General features: G+C 42.6%; 1 long non-coding RNA gene across 1 annotated transcript; it reads left to right on the forward strand.

Annotated features, from left to right (window-relative positions):
• Positions 1–797: 797 nt before the first annotated feature.
• Positions 798–7,735, forward strand: LOC142796101 (uncharacterized). The gene is made up of 3 exons (XR_012893548.1): positions 798–912; positions 2,273–2,394; positions 7,646–7,735. It is a non-coding gene; the product is annotated as an uncharacterized LOC142796101 (long non-coding RNA).
• Positions 7,736–11,283: the final 3,548 nt, after the last annotated feature.

Raw genomic sequence — 11,283 nt, forward strand, 5'->3', positions numbered from 1 at the left:
TGCTGGCCGACCTCCTGCTTTCGCTAGCAGGGACGATCATCGCGCGTCCGCATTGAGCCTTCGTATATAATGGCGTTCGGCCTTGAGACATGAGCGCACATGAGTGTACATCGCTACTGAGAGCACGGCCGGCTCGTGCAGCCGCCTGTGCATCATCTATGAAACTTACTTACGCAGCTTTCTCTGAGAAGAAGCTTGCTTATACTGCATTTGACTCTATAGTTAGCAGGCAAAGTCATTGAAGGTATAGCGATGTTGTGTCCTGCTCGAATAAGATATCGACATATGATGTGCCCATAGAGATGCACCACTACAAAACTTTATGTATTTTGGCATACAACAAGGACAAGGAATAAAAGGCATGTTGCTATAGTAGAGGGCAGATTAAGTTAAGTTTATGACTGAAATGTAGAAGTAACGCGTTTCCCAAATTCTCGCTGATTCGACTGTTTATTTTCTATTTATGATTCGTAAAATATATGGCATGCATTGATAATATACGTACACATTAAATGGTTTGCTGGAAGGTGTGCCTAAAGTGTCAAATTTTTATAACCACATTTACTTGCATGGCTTTAGCTATACCACTATATGTTTTGTCCCATTTTTGTTGTTTTTCGCGAGCCTGCGTTGTGACTCTGTTTGTGCCCACGTGATGGTCAGCTTAGCAATGAAACTTAACAATATGCGATATATTTAAATAATGGACTTTGTTTTGTGATTGTGCAGTTGTTCCTTACGCCAACAAGGGTTTGTAGTGCAGCTTATTTCGTTTCGCTCACACTATCTAACCATGCATGGTGTGTGTCCTGCGCAGCTCCTCTGGAGCAAATCAAACAAGGTGGGCTGTGCCTGGAAAGACTGTTACGCCAAGACCGGCAACAGCTTGTACCTCTGCAACTACATGCCAGCGTGCGTTGGGTTTTTCTTTACTTCTCTCTAAGACGGTGTTTTAACCATTGGCATGACAGAGTGAGTCAGATATTCCGTGATCACCTTGTACGAAGTAGAGTGAACTTACGCGACAGTTAATTGGTTACACTCATTCACCTCAGCCGACATCCCAGCGCACCACTACTAGCAGATCGCATGATCGTTTGAAGAATCCATTTATTCGGCACAGGCGCGTAGCATGTGGCCGATGCTCACTCATTCAGTCTGAACGTTTCTACAAAAAAAAAAAGCCAGCAAATAGGTGTTTTATGTTTATTCATTCTGAGACAGGTTCAGCTTTTTTTTTTTTCACTTCTAGCAATGCTGATTACAGATGAGTGTTATGTGAAGGGACGGGCGATTGTGTTGTCGTGTTCGTGAGCCTGATCCGCTAAAGATTACTGGTTTTTAGACACAACCCTCACGTGTAATTCTCAAAAAATTGCCTAAAAATTGCTAAATCCTATATTTGATGCGTGTAATAGAGAAAAAGCTCATTCATTTCATCTCAAAAGGGAATATCTAACTGATTGCATTAAGCGAAGTTTGAATTAGCGGGTGGGCGCTTGAAGGAATGAACATCGCACCAGGCTGTGCAGACATGATCCAATAAACCCACCTCCGAACTCGTCTGGACACGTTTATGGCAGCTGATTTGATAAATTAAGTTCATCACCATGAACATAAAATGTATTGAGATATTTATGCGCTAAAACACGTTCTTTTCCTCATGGCTGCGTTAACGCCATCAAAATTAAAACTAATCATTAATGTGCGTTTTCTCGCGCTACTCCTATCGCGACTGCATTGGCATCGTTTACAGCTTGCCCAAGAGCTTGAGCGCAGCGTCGAAATACTCATCTGCTGAGAAATGCTACTCATTCGTTGTCTTGCGTCTTTAATAAATTTAAAATGATTAATTTCTGCTAGACAGTGTGATCTCTTTGGATCGACTTCTGCGAGGAGTAGAGAAAGAGTTGAGGAACCCACAGTTCAAATTAAGTCAATCAATTAATTAACTAAATAACAGCTATTCGAGACAGCGACGCGTTCGAACTGTTGTGAGTTTCCCCCCTTACAAATAGACACGTCCGTGCCATAAATATGGCGTTAGTTCAAATTAACCGAGTTCGAATTAACACGCTTTTACTGTACCGCATTTTTTCTCGAACCAAGGCTGGCAGTACCATCAGAGTCTTACTGTTATCTGCACTGTGAGCAACGAGTAAATGAGGTGTAATGTAACGGTTACCTCGAAACCCCAGCGAGGAAGGCCACGTAGATGACGTTCGCTCTCATGAATAAACCCACTTGAAGTGTACACTCGGCAACAACGCAGGGGCAACGAGATTGGAGGCCACGTGTACATGAGCGGCAAGGCTTGCAGCCGCTGTCCCCAGGGCACGTGCTGTTCAAATCGCTGTCCGCACAAGACGCAACCCGCCTACGAGGGTCTATGCGGTGAGTTGACGTCCTGTTTGTTTATAATTGGGTGCAAATCGCTTCACAGACCGAGACCGAATACCCTGTCGACTTCGACACCGAATATACTGTATTATTACTGATACCGAATCGATTAGTGATACTTATGTCACCATGTTTGGGTCAATGTCTGGAAAAGCATATTTCGTTAGATTTGGTGTTTTATTCTTGCTGATATTCATTTCACTAAATATGAGCAATACAATTATATGCCCCGCCACGGTGGTCTAGTGGCTAAGGTACTCGGCTGCTAACCCGCAGGTCGCGGGATCAAATCCCGGCTGCAGCTGCGGCATTTTCGACGGAGGTGGAAATGCTGTAGGCCTGTGTGCTCAGATTTGGGTGCACGTTTGAGAACCCCAGGTGGTCAAAATTTTCAAAGCCCTCCACTACAGCCTCTCTTATAATCATATTGTGGTTTTGGGACGTTAAACCCCACATATCAATCAATCAGCATTACAATTATCATGAAAGTATTGTATTTGTTTTTGTTCAACCATTATTGCATTTTATTAGTTCTTGACTGCACCGTTGCATGCATCAAGCCATCCTTCCACTTTATTTTTCACATGTGCTGCTCCTCCTTCTGGGGCCAAGTAGGCCTCTCCAGCAAATGAAAATAAATAAAATCAAATAAAGATAATAAATTTGCAATCTTAATTGGTTAGCACATACGCTGACTATAGCTTTGCGGAGTTTTACTAGATAACTTCACTTATCACTCAAGATTCAGCGCCTTCTCGGATCCAATGGTTTGAAAATTAGTACTCTTGACTGTATCCCTTCACCGAGTCATTTATAGCAGAAAAATATATTCGGTTGGCTGGCTTCTATTTGTAGGATAGTGTCACAGGACGAGCAACAACGAAGGAAAACACGCAGACACTGACACTTACCACTGAACACCAGGCGTTGGCTTGTTTACCTAGGCAGTGTCGTGTCAGCAAATGCAGCTGCATTTCGTAGGGTCAATTTATGTCTATGTGTTACTTTTTTAATATTAGAATAATTGTGAAAATCTTACTACCAGCCCTGCCACATCAATGAGGAAATGCAATGCTTCTTGGAAGTTCAATTATGCCTTGAGGACCACACAAAAAAGATTGGGCTAGTTATTTACGTTTTAATTACCCAAAAATGGCGAAACGAGTCTAACAGTCCCACTGATCGCTCCTCTTGACACCGTGTACAAACACTTAGCGAGGTAGAGCAACCAACCGAATAAGTGTTAATGCAGCCGTTATGGCAAGAGATGCTGTGTCATATCGTTTAATAATCTGACAGAAACAAAACAAAAAGTACATCGTGAACAATACCACACAGACAATAGCGATGTCACGTCAGCAACTTGGCGATGTGTAACCCGCTCTGATGTCAAAGCTGTTCATACCAAGCAAACGTCACCGGGATTTCCTATCTCTGCGGCGGTGATTGCACTCCTGTATACGACAGATTATCTGCATAGCCTGGCGTACGTGTGTCGTAGGTGTAGTGCAAGAAGAAAAAATGTGCCCGCCGACGACAATGCCAACACAGTGCTCTGAACGGCGTCTTCTTTTGTTGACTTCTCGGTAGTGAAGAAAAGAAAAACGTTTTTTGCATGCAAGTTTGCATTAAAGTCGCATTGCAAACAGCGCAGTAACGCCACTGCGTAATGTCTCTGGTGACTTTGACCTTTTATATACAGCGGTTCTATGCAAGAAGTGAGGCCTCTGTGATGGTTTTTTTTTTTGGCAAATATATTGTGAACGGAATAAAAAAATACAATTATTTTGCATTGCACAGACTAACATAGCTAAACTAATTACTCAAGCCCAATTATTTGTGTAATGCCCCCTCACACAATGCCTGTGTTATGCGTGGCTTTATGAGCTTGTTATGTGCAGAAAAGTGGCGAGTTGGAAGAGTTGATGGACGTTCAAGAATTGACATTGTTTGATAAGATTCAGAACTCCGGATGAAAAAGACAACAGAACGAGACTTGAACTATTCCACCTGAATTTTTTTGCGGGGAGAAAAGGCAAACTCACCAGCATCTTCATAAAGCATGGGTGGCGCAAACTTCTGCGCGAAGTGTTAATATGTCTAACAGTCACAAGACACAGATAAGAATTCATTTTCACTTAAACTCACAAATGTGTCAATAAAACAAGTGACTTTCTGCCTAAGTATTTGTGAGCCCAGAAAGGCTATGCACTCGGGTGTAGCTTTTTGCATGGATGTCTTCTTTGTCTTGAACTCCATCGTATACAAATGAACTTCCAAAGTTTTACGTGGTACCCTTTTTACTATGATAAATTGCTTTCGAACATATATATATACCTTAATGACAACACTTGCACGCGCGTACGCGATGTTTTACTTACCGAGCGTGAAGCCAACCAAACCTCATTTTGTGTCTTAAGTTGATAATCCAACTTTCTAAGGACAAGGAAATGTTTAAAGGATCAATCAATTAAAGTGAATTTCATATCCTTTTACGGATGAGCGAATAGCGTCATCGTTTATTTTAATTTTGACAGCAAGTTGAAGCGAGAAATACCAACACCAATATTTCACTCAATCATTTTGAGCTGCCGATGTTACGAATTTTTATGAGCTCCTCTCCAGCAAGGGCCTGTGTGATTCAGAAAACAATCTGAAAACAGTATCAACTTCTCACAGTATAAATTAGAGTACTTTGCTTGCTTAAAGGCTTCGTGTGTAGGAAATCGTTTAGAGAGACAATATCGAGATGTATTCTCACAGGAGTAAGAACATGATTCCGCTGCATCTAGCAGGTGACAGATTAAAAAAAAAACACTCTTGAGATGATGACAGACGTGTGCGAATCCATGGCATGAAAGACCAATTGCTGCGAAAGGAACACGCACGCTGCAATGTGGAACAATTTCCGAATGGTGTGGAAATATGTGTGGATTGTTTCACATGGTACAGCAAGACTGTGCAAGACCACTTTCGTGTACACTGTAAACACGGAATAACAGTAAAGAATATTTTTTATCTTATTTTCAGTTACTAAAACGGCGTTTTCTCTCTCTCTCTTTTTCGCTCTTTCTCTCACGCACTCTGTTTTTATCGGAACGACTCACAGCAAGAACTGATCGCATAATCTCGGAAGCGACTACGGCAGAGGGCGACTAGGTTGGAGAACTCGGAGCCCTCCGCTACAGCGTCGCTCATAATCACACCGTGGTTTTTTGGGACGTGTAAAGCCCCAGATCTACTACCTGAATAAGAAATTCTATGTGTTTCTCATCAGATACGTTTTCGCTCGGACTTGGTCACTGACATTGCCATTGGGGTGACGAAGCTTGAAAGAATGAGTCAAGCCTCTATGTCGCAGACGATATGAAAATTTTGCAAACATTTCGATTGCGTAACAGCGCAAAATAATGGGTTGAAATTATTGAAAATGACTCGAACAGCATCTACACTAATAAATCTATATCCTTTTTTTTTTTTCCAAGACTGATAGGGGGCTGGAAGGACGAAATTTCAGTTCCGTTTATTTCTCTTGTAGTTTTTAGCTCTACATAAAAAATGTGTTTTTGTTGTGAACGTGAAGACCACATAATTTCGTACACCTTTTAGCTGATTTTATGAAGCAGACATCAACATAAAAAGTTTTAGGTTCCTTATTCAGAACATGAGGCGTTTCGTGACGTGTTAGGAGTAGCTGAATATTTACGCCAATGAAAACTTATTTTTTTGTTGATATCGCCGTTAATAACATCTGTGGTTTTACATCCCAAACCCACAGTGTGATTATGAGGGACGTCGTAGTACCCAAACCCACAGTGTGAATATGAGGGACGTCGTAGTAGAGCTATCTGAAAATTTCGGCTATCTAGTGTTGTTTAACGGGCACTGATACCGCATAGCACACGGGCCTTTATCGCTTCGCTGAAATTGAAATGTAACCGTCGGGGTCGGAATCAAACCCGCCACCCTCACGTCAGCAGCCGAGCATTATAAACACTGTTCCACCGAGCCAGACATTGATACTGCAGTTTCCATAAGCAATTTTCGAAGAGTGAAAATACGCATAAACTTCAAGAAATATATCTATAGTAAAGATAACAAATAGCGCGGAACTATACTACTATATATATATATATATATATATATATATATATATATATATATATATATATATATATATATATATATATATATATATATATATATATATATATATATATATATGTATATATACTATTAAGGCGATTGCGCGTTGTATAATGTAATTATACGCCTGGCTCACAATGCTATTTCTTTCCAGCGTGGCTTTTCATGCAGGCAGCGACTGTGTACATGCCAGTGTACAGAACTATTACACCTTATATTCTGCGAAACAGCACAATTAGAAATGAAGTCGAACCGTCTTGTAATGATATCGACACAGAATTTGCTGCTAAAAAAGTGAGTTTGTAAATAAAAAGAAGACGGTGGTGCAATTACAAGAGCAACGCATACGAATTTGTTCCAGTGTGCTGCTTCTGTACTCGGCATAGTGCGTATCTCTATATGCAAATAAAAAACGCTGAGAACACGCCAAGTTTTAGCGACGTTTACCTAGGCCTTGTATAGTACGCCGAACAAGCAGATAATGCTCGTTATTAAAGAGACTCCGTAGAGATGTTGCTGCCTAGAGAAGCCGCTGTAACGCTCGAATCACTATTAAATAATTCTCACAGCCTGGCCCGTATTCCCAAAAAGATCTATTACACTAGAAATTTCGCAATAGGGAATTGACGCTGAACGTAATGCTAACCACGATGGCCGGCCAATCCGTCTCCTGTTTCTATAATAGGCAAAAGTGTGGCAAGCAGCTGGAAACTGTTTTTTTTTTTTTTCTAAAGAAGGGAACATGATACAAGCTATCGGTCTGGCTGTTCATGTGGCTAAATGACAACATTTAAATAATGCATTGCAAGCCAGATTATCATTTCATTATTAGGCGCTGTGTTGTGTGTAATCCTCACTAAGTGTGTCGAGTTAAGGTTTTTCATGAAAGGCGCCCAATGCATAATACTTCCAAGTTTGCCATTCTGGTTACGGAGAAGAAACCTTCCTTGAATTATGCACTGCTTATTTTTTTCTCTCTCTTCACATGCCGTGAACGTATACATAATATTGAAGTGATGCAGTGAATAAGATTAGAATTCTTAAACGTATAAGGAAGGAATGACATAATACTTTTTTTAATTTTCTCTCTCTCTTTCAGCTCCCCAGTAGGACCATAATGAAGTTGGGCCATGCTGCTTTTCATTTTAGGAATTGTCACTGAATAATAAAACAACCTTTTTTCCCGTAATATGGAGCACTTAAGAGGAAATCGTCAGTCACTGAATGGCCTAATGCGAATAACAAAATCCTTGGTCTTTTTTTTTCTTCTTTGTAATGATAATTTCAAGATTCGCAACGCAATAAAGAAGAGGTGTAGTTTTTGGAACACGATCCTCCTTAAAATTCGGAAAATGGGTGAGTTAAGGAATTAAGACATATCAAGAGCGCCCAGGATGAATAGTAAATAAAATCAACATAAATAATTGCAGATATAGAAAATAAAATAGTAAAACATTCTGTTAGCGCCCTTGCGTTGTGTTCTTTACTGCTGGTTTTCTTTTAAACCATCCTATATTTCTCCGTTCCGTACGGTCACGTTTTAGAATAACACCAGTTCGGCAATATTCATACGAGATTTGTCACCACGTTACTATGAGATCGTCGTATGGTTGGGAGACGGGTTTTTATCTTCTGATGTATTCCACTCGAGCTATTTTTATATTGAGCAGAACGCGGCGCGCAGTTAGGGCTCTGAATGGCATTGTGACCTCCGAGATAAACATTGCGCTAACGGCGGTCACGGAACGCAGCGTCCCGCTTACAATGACTCTCTCTAGTGCCACCAGATGGCAGCATCAGGATCGCTTTTTTTATTGTGTTTATTATAACTGCGCTTGCCATCAGCCACTAGCTTGTTTCCCAGCGGCGGAAACGAAGACGACGACGCTGTGCTCGTCAAGCGTCACCGTTTTCCTCCTCCGGGCGGCGTAGGATCGGGAGCATATCAAGGTAAGCATCTGCCGTGACGGTCAGTTTTATCGACAGCCACAAAAGACGGCAAGGTACCGCGCCCTTCGTAATTTGACTGCAGGCAGTGCAACAGGAGCGCACTTCAAAGAAATTGTCTTTGACGAGTATCAGAATATGTGTGGAAACGCATGGGAGCTATTCTCGATGTGTCCACCTAATCGACATGTCTACTCTTCGGCGAAGCGCATTCAGTTAGTCAAAAAAAGTGGTGAGGCGTGACGTCACGGCACTCGGCACCACGCCGACGCACCGAACTTACCAGCATATTGCCAGCGCGAAAAGAAAGTTGATAAAATGTACAGTAATAGGACTTTCAAAACAACTTGGAAGTTTGAAATTGCACGTGAACGCGTTCAGGCGTTTGAGAACGATGCTTCGGATGTGTGCTGATATTGCAGGTATACGTTAGGCCAGCGGCCGCGTTAAACTTAATTCTGAAGCGATTAAGAGTTTATGCACGGCCTCTGTGATAAGCATCCAAAAACGGATCTCTGGGGGCGGCAATCGTTGCGGTGAAACGCTCTTCGCCCTTCTCGTTTGTGTCGAGAGTTGTGAATGCCTCGTAACGTCAAAAACACGTTGAGAGAAAGGAAAAAGAGAGAGGGCACCGCTTGCCGAGCTCCAGCCAATCAGAGTCGCGCCTCGGGGCTCCTCGCCCGAGCTAAAATAACGCGGCGCTTCCCTTTCCGCCTTCGTTGCTGCGCCACGCGAAAACACCGGCAGTTCCTGTCACCCGCTTCGTTGCTGTCTCGGCCAAACTGCACATACCCTGCGTGCCCAATCGGCCAAGGTGCGTAGCATTTTGGTTTTTTAACGTCGCCAGCTGTTTTATTTTTGTTAATGGCCGTGGCAGCTGTTGCTATCGTTTTATTCTCTCGCTTCCCTGCGGGGTTTCGTCGTAAAATTCATTGATGCATGCCGTTTAACGTTAGAAGATGCATGAGGAGTGCGAGTTTACGGCGTGAACTGTCATTCGGTAGATCTGTTTCACCGGCACACCATGTAAGCACGTAGACTTTATTGGCATTTAATCCCATTGATATGCGCAATTTTAACCTGGGACGTTGGTTCTGCATGGAACAAATGAAACGGTAGGTAGTGAGACATTGTGACCATTTCGTTGTGACGAATATTCGCACCTTACCAAGGAAAGGCTGCATCATAAGTCAAATATCATTTACCCTCCACGACAGTGACCTCTGTCACTGCTATCAGCGTAGTATTGTATTCGACTTTAGCGTATGACAAACGGCATGTGAAAACGCTTGCGTATGATGCTCTGCATGCACGGCAATACTGCGCGCTGATAAAAACAGGTACGGCAGATTCTTATGTTACGCCATCTCATAACGTCAGTACTGCTTTTGACGATGAATTCCAAGATTAATCCGTTCAGTTATTCAATCAAGATACACATCGGTAATATGAATATTGGGTAATGTTACTTCGCTACACTTAATTTTTAAAGAACACTTTCAAGCAACGAGGTTTCGTATTCAATTGACCATGCCCGCAGACGCATATCTCGGCTGCTTGCGCGCCTCGTGGTTATTTTCTTTAAGCCGAAGTCGTATATCACTAAGTGAAATTGAAATTCGTCCATCCTACGCTTGTGTGGAACGAAAATTGGGTAAGCCTCAGTACTGAGCACTGTTCTACTAAAAATGAAGAATGGCGCACGCGGGTGGCTGACGCCAATTAAGAGTTACAGACAGACGTAACCAATAATTAGGTGGGTTTATAGAGAACCACCGACGTTAGCCCAGTCATAAACATCGGGGCCGCACGTTTCCGATTCGCTGGTTAACCAACTGCACGAAGTGTTCGAGCGATTATTTAAAAAAAAAAGAAATAAAGGAGGATTCTTCAGCTTCGCATTATCGTGATAGCGTAACTGGGCTTGGTCCGCATCACCTTCTGTACTGCTAGCCTGCTTCGTTTTTCGGTGCACGCCTCAACTGCGCCGTGAGGAAAGAACCGACTGTGCGCCTAACATTGGTCGTTTAATGTGTCATTGAATGACTATTGCAAGCGCAGTTTAGTGCCCGTTACGTCATAATCGTTTCTTTTGCGGATCGGCGAAGGCCCCACTACGCGTACGTAGGACTATACGCGATTCTACGCAGCTGTTATTCTGTCGATGTTTCATGCTGCTGATAATGATCAAATGTGCCTGAGCGCTTTATAACGGCTGGGCTTTTAAAACACCCGCTTGTTGCTCAGTTCACATTTTTGACGCCTCACGCGACTCTACGCTTCTCCTATACTACGTGACATTCATTTTTCTTTTTGTCAACGTAGTTTCAACAAATATTGCAGCTCTGTGCCAATGCACCTGCTTTCCACGCAGACGGACAGTGCTCGACCCACACTCAGGATCAGATTTTTGTTTTGTTTTTTATTTCCATCTTTGGCGATTTTTCTGTCACTAACAAAGCGATGTTTTTTCGCCCACACACGACGACGCTGGCGCAAACGCCGACATCCTAACCGGCATGAGAATTTCTGCGAAACGAGCGAACGCGATTGCTTTATTAGGGAGTTGTCAAATAGCGTACGGAAACGCTATCAGTTGCGGTCGCTGCCACTGCGCCTGCATCATAAGGATAATTGACATTAACGTTTGCGGTCCGCTCACAAAAAAAAATTCGAAATAGCGTGCGGCCCGCAAGGCCCCTTCGCGATGACTAGAGCGTGCGTCAATGTTTGCGGGGGGCAAACGCTACTCGATAACTCGTATAGTAACCATACGCAAACTCAACGCCT

Source organism: Rhipicephalus microplus, unplaced genomic scaffold (assembly GCF_043290135.1).
Source record: "Rhipicephalus microplus isolate Deutch F79 unplaced genomic scaffold, USDA_Rmic scaffold_1106, whole genome shotgun sequence".
Classification (NCBI taxonomy): domain Eukaryota; kingdom Metazoa; phylum Arthropoda; class Arachnida; order Ixodida; family Ixodidae; genus Rhipicephalus; species Rhipicephalus microplus.